The 10,183-nt window shown below is 44.9% G+C and overlaps 1 pseudogene; it reads right to left on the bottom strand.

Annotated features, from left to right (window-relative positions):
* Nucleotides 1-251: 251 nt before the first annotated feature.
* Nucleotides 252-369, bottom strand: LOC126250172 (5S ribosomal RNA; annotated as a pseudogene).
* Between the last annotated feature and the right edge of the window lie 9,814 nt (nt 370-10,183).

Genomic DNA, 10,183 nt, shown 5'->3' with positions numbered 1-10,183 from the left:
TGGGTTGTAACGAAGTTAGATATTTCATCTTGCTCAGGTTGTAATGCACTCACTCCGTCAACAGGCCACATGTGGCCCACCGGGACCATCCGACCGCCGTGTCATCCTCAGCTGAGGATGCGGACAGGAGGGGCGTGTGGTCAGCACACCGCTCTCCCGGTCGTTATGATGGTTTTCATGGACCGGAGCCGCTACTATTCGGTCGCGTAGCTCCTCAATTGGTATCACGAGGCTGAGTGCACCCCGAAAACTGACAACAGCGCATGGCGGCCCGGATGGTCACCCATCCAAGTGCCGACCACGCCCGACATTGCTTAACTTCGGTGATCTGACGGGAACCGGTGAATCCACTGCGGCAAGGCCGTCGCCCAAGTTGTAATAAAGCGATCTAATATTTAAAATGTTGCTGCACCATCTCACCCCCATCCAGGAATAAAGCTATGACCCCATCACTGTACCGACGAGTGTTATTTCGTCCCGTAGAACAAATTCTGGGTCGTATTTGTAGGAGAGACTGTAGTTTATTAAAGCTGTACGCAGACAGAATGTACCGGGTGATCAAAAAGTCAGTATAAATTTGAAAACTTAATAAACCACGGAATAATGTAGATAAAGAGGTACAAATTGATACACATGCTTGGAATGACATGGGGTTTTATTAGAACCAAAAACAATAAAGTTCACAAAATGTCCGACAGATGGCGCTGGACAGTAAAACGGCTACCGTGACGGGTGAGAGGTACGCCGATATGTTACAGAATCGCATCATCCCCAGCCTGGCTGATAAACACCTGCTGGAACGTACGATGTTTATGCAGGTTGGCGCTCCACCCCACATTGCTAGACGCGTGAAAGATCTCTTGCGCGCGTCGTTTGGTGACGATCGTGTGCTCAGCCACCACTTTTCTCATGCTTGGCCTCCCAGGTCCCCAGACCTCAGTCCGTGCGATTATTGGCTTTGGGGTTACCTAAAGTCGCAAGTGTATCATGCTCGACCGACATCTCTATGGATGCTGAAAGACAACATCCGACGCCAATGCCTCACCATAACTCCCGACATGCTTTACAGTGCTGTTCACAACATTATTCTTCGACTACAACTATTGTTGAGGAATGATGGTGGACATATTGAGCATTTCCTGTAAAGAACATCATCTTTGCTTTGTCTTACTTTGTTATGCTAATTATTGCTATTCTGATCAGATGAAGTGCCATCTGTCGGACATTTTTTGAACATTTGTATGTTTTTGGTTCTAATAAAAACCCCATGTCATTCCAAGCATGTGTGTCAATTTGTACCTCTCTATCTACATTGTTCCGTGATTTATTCAGTTTTCAAATTTATACTGACTTTTTAATCACCCGGTAGTTAACAATAATAATCATGATTGTCAGAGTATTTTATCTGTACACCAGTAGACAAACTGAAAAGCGTTGTTAAACTTCGCACAGCAGCTTTTCTGTAAGTTATTCGTTTGCTGACGCCACATGGAAGCACGTTCTAAACACTATTCGTTAACTTTAAAAAAAAAAAAAAAAAGAATTGTACTTTCTAACATGGAGTCAATCACATGCTTAACAACAACTCTGTTCACACTTAGGGTTGTAATTTGACATATAAATTAGTTTTATAGTGTTCCCATAGTTAAAGTTCCAGTTTTAAAACGCTGTAGAAAGAGAAACACTGCTGAGAATGACGTCAGATTTGAACAGTATATTATTGACGCTGGAAGACACGTCGTGGAACAAAAAGTAAGAAAGAAATATTTGACCAATAGATGCACTGTAAGCATTCGAAAATGCACACCAACACATGCGCGGCAGCCGACCGCGGTGATCTAGCGGTTCTAGGCGCTCAGTCCGGAACCGCGCGACTGCTACGGTCGCAGGTTCGAATCCTGCCTCGGGCATGGATGTGTGTGATGTCCTTAGGTTAGTTAGGTTTAAGTAGTTCTATGTTCTAGGCGACTGATGACCTCAGAAGTTAAGTCGCATGCTACGGTCGCAGGTTCGAATCCTGCCTCGGGCATGGATGTGTGTGATGTCCTTAGGTTAGTTAGGTTTAAGTAGTTCTATGTTCTAGGCGACTGATGACCTCAGAAGTTAAGTCGCATAGTGCTCATAGCCATTTTGAACATGCGCGGCACATGGCTGTTCCTCAGTTTGCGTCCGCGATGCCCAAAGTGAGTGTCACCATGAAGGATCGAGCGCTGCTGGTAAGACTCTTTTACAAGAATGGTGACTGTGTGCCAGAGGCCCTGTAGAAGTTCGACACACTCAAGGATATGAAAAAGGCATTATTCCAATGTTTGCTAAGGGTCTGGAGGAAATGATAAAAAAATTCGAAAGATAGGTCCTTTTGAAGGGCAATGCGGCAAATCGAGGAAAGCAGTTGATCCGAGGTCTGTCGAAGATGTGGCGACAGGCCACAGCATTGCAGGAAGGATCGAACGGTAGTCTGCAAACATGCAGCGCACGGTTAATTGACCGAACGTTGGACATGCCTGCGAGCATACGTCATAAAATCTTACGAAACATCTTGCATTGTTATTCATACAAAACAGCCCATGTTCGGGAATTGCTTTTTGCTGACTTTCCAGCAAGACAAACGCTCGTTTTGAAATTTCTTGCTCGCATGGAAGTGGACAATGAATTGCCGTGGAACATTCAGTGGACAGACGAAGCCCATTTCCATTTCCAAGAACGTCAATACGCAGAACTGCAGAATGTGGGCAAGAGAAAACCCGCACACACATCAACCAATACCACTTCATTCCGCAAAAGTCATTGTGTTGGGCCGGTTGACGGCATCGTTTATCATAGGATTGTATTTCTTCGACAAGATGAATCCTGCGGGACCTGTTAACTCTACCGTGGCAGGTAGACGCTATCTACATCTACATTTATACTCCGCAAGCCACCCAACGGTGTGTCACGGAGGGCACTTTACGTGCCACTGTCATTACCTCACTTTCCTGTTCCAGTCGCGTATGGTTTGCGGGAAGAACGACTGTCTGAAAGCCTCCGTGCGCGCTCTAATCTCTCTAATTTTACATTCGTGATCTCCTCGGGAGGTATAAGTAGGCGGAAGCAATATATTCGATGCCTCATCCAGAAACGCACCCTCTCGAAACCTGGCGAGCAAGCTACACCGCGATGCAGAGCGCCTCACTTGCAGAGTCTGCTATCACGGTTACCAAATAACCCTGTGACGAAACGTGCCGCTCTTCTTTGGATCTTCTCTATCTCCTCCGTCAACCCGATCTGGTACGGATCCCACACTGATGAGCCATACTCAAGTATAGGTCGAACGAGTGTTTTGTAAGCCACCTCCTTTGTTGATGGACTACATTTTCTAAGCACTCTCCCAATGAATCTCAACCTGGTACCCGCCTTACCAACAATTAATTTTATATGATCATTCCACTTCAAATCGTTCCGCACGCATACTCCCAGATATTTTAGAGAAGTAACTGCTACCAGTGTTTGTTTCGCTATCATATAATCATACAATAAAGGATCCTTCTTTCTATGTATTCGCAATACATTACATTTGTCTATGTTAAGGGACAGTTGCCACTCCCTGCACCAAGTGCCTATCCGCTGCAGATCTTCCTGCATTTCGCTACAGTTTTCTAACGCTGCAGCTTCTCTGTATACTACAGCATCATCCGCGAAAAGCCGCATGGAACTTCCGACACTATCTACTAGGTCATTTATATATATTGTGAAAAGCAATGGTCCCATAACACTCCCCTGTGGCACGCCAGAGGTTACTTTAACGTCTGTAGACGTCTCTCCATTGATAACAACATTCTGTGTTCTGTTTGCTAAAAACTCTTCAATCCAGCCACACAGCTGGTCTGATATTCCGTAGGCTCTTACTTTGTTTATCAGGTGACAGTGCGGAACTGTATCGAACGCCTTCCGGAAGTCAAGAAAAATAGCATCTACCTGGGAGCCTGTATCAAATATTTTCTGGGTCTCATGAACAAATAAAGCGAGTTGGGTCTCACACGATCGCTATTTCCGGAATCCATGTTGATTCCTACAGAGTAGATGCTGGGTTTCCAAAAACGACATGATACACGAGCAAAAAACATGTTCTAAAATCTACAACAGCTCGACGTCAGAGATATAGGTCTATAGTTTTGCGCATCTGCTCGACGACCCTTGTTGAAGACTGGGACTACCTGTGCTCTTTTCCAATCATTTGGAACCCTCCGTTCCTCTAGAGACTTGCGGTACACGGCTGTTAGAAAGGGGGCAAGTTCTTTCGCGTACTCTGTGTAGAATCGAATTGGTATCCCGTCAGGTCCAGTGGACTTTCCTCTGTTGAGTGGTTCCAGTTGCTTTTCTATTCCTTGGACACTTATTTCGATGTCAGCCATTTTTTCGTTTGTGCGAGGATTTAGAGAAGGAACTGCAGTGCGATCTTCCTCTGTGAAACAGCTTTGGAAAAAGGTGTTTAGTATTTCAGCTTTACGCGTATCATCCTCTGTTTCAATGCCATCATCATCCCGGAGTGTCTGGATATGCTGTTTCGAGCCACTTACTGATTTAACGTAAGACCAGAACTTCCTAGGATTTTCTGTCAAGTCGGTACATAGAATTTTACTTTCGAATTCACTGAACGCTTCACACATAGCCCTCCTTACGCTAACTTTGACATAGTTTAGCTTCTGTTTGTCTGAGAGGTTTTGGTTGCGTTTAAACTTGGAGTGAAGCTCTCTTTGCTTTCGCAGTAGTTTCCTAACTTTGTTGTTGTACCACGGTGGGTTTTTCCCGTCCCTCACAGTTTTACTCGGCACCCATCCTAAACATCTGAGTGTCCCAGTATATATCTGGTAAATTGAAATCTCCACCTAAGACTATAACATGCTGAGAAAATTTATGTGAAATGTATTCCAAATTTTCTCTGAGTTGTTCTGCCACTAATGCTGCTGAGTCGGGAGGTCGGTAAAAGGAGCCAATTATGAACCTAGGTCGGTTGTTGAGTGTAACCTCCACCCATAATAATTCACAGGAACTATCCACTTCTACTTCACTACAGGATAAACTACTACTAACAGCGACGAACACCCCACCACCGGTTGCATGCAATCTATCCTTTCTAAACACCGTCTGTACCTTTGTAAAAATTTCGGCAGAATTTACCTCTGGCTTCAGCTATGAGAGTCTATTACCCACCAATGTCATTCCATCCCTCCGACAGTATGGATGTGTGGGTAGGATCATTTTTATGCTAAACGGTGCTCCTCCAACACTGCACAGCCAGTGAAGAGGCTATTGCAGAGGCATTTCCGAAATGCTGTAGTTATCAGGCGTCGTTTCCCTACACCCTGGCCGTCCAGATGGCCTGACGTAATATGTGTGGCTTTTGGCTATGGGGTTATCTGGAAGATGTTGTGTTCAGTGCTCCGATTACGAACGTAGCTGAACTGAGGGCACACATTGCGCAAAGCATTCTGAACGCGACCCCCGAGACACTCCAATGTGTTATATAACATGCTGTCTCTTGATTTCAGCTTGTGACAGAAAATTGTGGACAGCATATTCAAGATGTCTTGCGTCAGGCTCACAACATCGATGTAATCTTGATTTTCATGCGGCCTTTGGCCCCAAGACAATTAAAAACCGATGTCATTTCGCTTTGTATGCGGTTTTTGGCATCAGGACAATTAAAGACGGATCTGATATAGTACGACGTTGCCGTGGTGGATGGGCTTACCTAACTAACAATGGCTGTTGACCGCATAACTTGTGCATTCGTGCACATTGAACAGTACGGATGGTGTAATGTGCAACTCAAACATGAGCCGTCGTATTGCGTTTCATCTTCATTTGTAATCGACCCCATTTACGTTAAGACGCTTACAGCGCTATCAGTTGGTAAAGGTTTCGTTAAGTTTTTTTGTTTCACGACGTTTCCCCCCTGAGTGCATAATATGCAATTCAAATTTGGCGTAATTCTGAGCAGTGGTTCTCTTTTTACAGCGTTTTGAAGCTGGAACTTTGATTATGGACGCCCTGCACGTTTTTTACTCTACAAATGGAGGCCATCTACATTACACAGCAAATAAGAAATCTTTTATCGTGATTCACAATCACATAGCTGTTGTGAGACGGTGAGATCTGTGTGTACAGGCTTAAAACCGAATTGGAAAGCCTTCCACGTTTGAATTATGTCACACTTCTCAAATGTATTAAAAAAAGTAGTGGAATAGACCAAAAGTGCAGGCGTAAAAAATTGGTAGAATTAGCTGCCTGTCGTTAAGATAACACGATTAGGGGCACTGCCTGCACTGAAAAGGAAGACAACCCACCATGTCTGTAAGCACAACCACCGCCCGTTTATAACATCCTCGCACAGCAAAGAAGAAAAGTTTCACATATCTTTAACGCAATTCGCCCTGTCTGTCAAATGGCACCCACACCAAACACTTAGGATTAGCCTGCTAAAACTTTCAACTGGGTTACGCATATGAATAATGGAAATGATATCCCATGCTTCTTGACAGAGCGTAGGGGGACGATGCGGGAGACCCGCATCCCCGTACTAGGCAAGGTCCTAATGTAGTGGGTTTGCCGTTGCCTTCCTCCGACCGCAATGGGAATGAATGATGATGAAGACGACACAACAACACCCAGTCATCTCGGGGCAGGTAAAAATCCCCGATCGCGCCGGGAATCTAACCCGGGACCCTGTGCTCGGGAATCGAGAACGGTACCGCGAGACCACGAGCGGCGGACGCATATCGATAAGGAAAAATAAAATAATAAAAACCCCGTCGGAATACTGGGATAATGCGTGCCCTGCCCTCATATACGTATCAGTACTACATTTTAAGGCATACCTATAAATTGACATAGACAGAGTCTGTACAGCACTAGGATGTCGCGCATACGACCAGCTCTACCCGGAGCGCTTTTCGCGAGGCACCGTAGCATTTCCCTTCCCATCGGAACTACACGCTCATAGCTGCATAACGTCCGATGCATGGGAATCGCGAGGTCAGCACGAAGCCGATTTTCGGAGGCTCTTTCGCAATGGTTTTTCGTGCTAGTTTCTCTTTTCGGATGTAAACTCAGAGAGAGTTGTTACTACTTCGTACAACTCCTATCGGCTTGAAACTACGTACAGATACCATCACTCTTGTTCTAGAACTGCATTTAAAAAAATCGACGAGTGTGGTAGGCAATGTCACATTTTTCCAACAGCTTTCGTTCCTAGCATCGATATCATACATTTCCTGCCGCTTTCTGCAAACACTCCAAACGCATGAAATCCAATTATACTTTCTGTGCTTTACGACTTGTAAGTTAAATACACAGATATGTATTACGAAATGACGAATTCACATTAAAACGCTTTTTTGGACATTACTTATCTGTATATGCTAGTCTCCAGTGGTACCAGATTGAGTAGCTGTATCACACGACTTTACACTCATAAATGTCTGTTGGTTATAATTTAACTGGCGGTTTCTGAGTGTTGCAGTGCGCACTATGTACATCGCAGGACGCTGAAACATTGTTGTGCACATTGAGTATGCTGAATATAATAATAGTTTCTCTTTCTGCCACCAGGTGAAAATCTGGCGCTGTAAGCAATCACAAGTGAAATGTTGACGTGAGTATGCTGTCTGTCGCTTGGCGACGCCTGTTGATTTCTTTTGTGAAGTGACTGTTAGTGTAAAGAGTTATGTAGGTTGAAGTTTTCGTACGAAATGCAATAGTTATTAAGAAAAAAACTGTACACCGTTAATAAAGTTGTTTTATCAGAATGGCGCCGGCCGTGGTGGCCGAGCGGTTCTAGGCGCTACAATCTGGAACCGCGCGACGGCTACGGTCGCAGGTTCGAATCCTGCCTCGGGCATGGATGTGTGTGATGTCCTTAGGTTAGTTAGGTTTAAGTCGTTCTAAGTTCTAGGGGACTGAAGAGCTCAGAAGTTAAGTCCCATAGTGCTCAGAGCCATTTGAACCATTTGAACCATCAGAATGGCAGCAATAGAAGCGCGGGAATATCGCCGACAGAAACAGCTGCGAAGTGGCCTCATGTCAATAAGCGAGCTAAAAAATGTGATGAAGAAATTTGAAGAAACAGGTGAATTACTTTGTGCAGCAGGGAGGCGGAGACGGCTCATTCCCGTGACAGTTGCTGACGAAGTTCCTGAAGCTAAAGCCAATCGTGCAGCACACGTCTCAAATCCTACAACCAGTGCTCGATCTGTTTCACGGGAACTGCCTCTCCCCTAGTCAAAAGTTCAACAGATTTGGGGCACATTTTACAGTGGAGTTCCTACGAGATTCAGAATGTGCGCCAAATGAATTCCCAAGACAGGCTGCAACGACGTAACTTTGTCTTCCGTCTATTGGCACACATGGAGAAGGATGACTTGAGCCAGGGTGTGGTGTGCGTACTGTAAGACCTTCGGTACACACACCATCAGATTATTTGACCTGTCGCTCTAACGAAGTGGGCGAGTGTCAGCAATACGTCTCGTGGTCTTATCGTGGCGTGTTTATCTTCTGCCGTAAGGTCAGACGATAGAAATGCCACTTGCACGCTTAGAGTAGCAGGTTGACGGTGACCAACTTTAAACAGAACTTGATTAATTTTCACACACATTTATTAAAATAATAAAAGGCATAGACATTACTTAACTTGATTCTGGATGCTGTTTACAATTGACAATATGAAGTTCCTCTGGTCTTGGTACGTTAATCTTATTCTCACATATCTCTGATACTTGACAAAGTGTCTATACATTTATCTTCATGGCTAAGTACAGGAATATGATAATCTTCTTAGGTGCAGACTGAAACTTGACTATAGACAAATGCAGACTAACTAATCGGAGGTCTGTACACTCGTTGTAATGCCTCGCGCGTTCAGGTATCACTGCGCGAGTGTGATCCGCGAGGAGAAAAGGTTCCACGTTAGCAGCAATCTCATTGGCTGCATTACATATTAATACGCGGACCGGCGGAAGCAGAATGTGGTCCGTCTCTCAGACAGCGCCATCTCGTAGTGCGGAGAGGGACGAGCGCTGCGCCTGCGCTGTTGTGCTTAGCGGGGCGCGCTCTAGTGGGAAAGTTGTGTACGCGCTGACTACGCGGAACTATGTACACAACACAGGGGAATATTCTTTGGACGGACAGAGCACATTTTACTCTTCACGCTGCAGTGAATATACAGGACTGTCACATATGGGTCTCTACGTCACGCGTTGCCCAGAAACATAAACTGCTCCCCGATTACGTGACTGTGTGGTTTGATTCTACAAGCTCATTCACTCTCGGGCCGGTTTTCCTCGAGGGGATAACACTTCACGGTCCTGTTAGTTGTACAGTGATATCTACTTGTGCAACACGTGATTCCATCTTTGCAAGAACGCAACTGCATTAACATCACAGTTTTCATACAAGATGGGGCGACACCGCTTGTCGCTTGGAAGGTGAAATATTAGCTACAAGAAACATTCGATACTAACTACATCATTTCTATACGAGTTCCTAATGTGCAGCCTTCCATATCCCCCTACCTAAATCCATGAGACTTCTGGCTGTGTGGATATCTGAAAGATCGTGTCTGTCACGGATGTATCCGGAGTGTTCCTGAGCTGAATTCGGAAGGACAGCATATGACGACATATCGCTCTGATTACACCGGATATGCTGCAAGCAAGTGTCGACCATGCCGACTTACGGGTGCAGCATATTGCTGATTCGAGAGACAGCACATGTCGTAACCTGTGACTATATCGTAATAAATGTGTCAGAACCATCGTTATCGTGTATTTCATTGTTCCTCCCCTTTTCCTGTACTCACACTACATTTTGACTTTCTACGGGGCTATATTTTCAAATGGCGTCAAAAAGTGGAACCATTATTTTTTCAATGTATCACGAATGCTCCTATTAATAAACATGACTACGATGTTTCTGCGTTTTGTATTATACACAGCCTGCATCGCGGCACACGCAACATCGTCAGTATAATTCTAATAATCTAGTATGCCTACACAGTGTCACGGGCTTGTAACTTCTGTTGGTGCAATAATAACAACTTTCGACGTCGCGTCAGCACGTAGCTGACGTCATGTCAACTTCATTATGTGCTGCTGCTGCCCATAATTAATTTAGTGCTGAAGAGTATTAGAAATATTTTATCAGCTGG

This window comes from Schistocerca nitens, chromosome 3 (assembly GCF_023898315.1).
Source record: "Schistocerca nitens isolate TAMUIC-IGC-003100 chromosome 3, iqSchNite1.1, whole genome shotgun sequence".
NCBI classification, from domain to species: Eukaryota; Metazoa; Arthropoda; class Insecta; order Orthoptera; family Acrididae; genus Schistocerca; species Schistocerca nitens.
The sequence above is the reverse complement of the archived record's forward strand: the minus strand, read 5'-3'. Positions and strand labels throughout refer to the sequence as shown.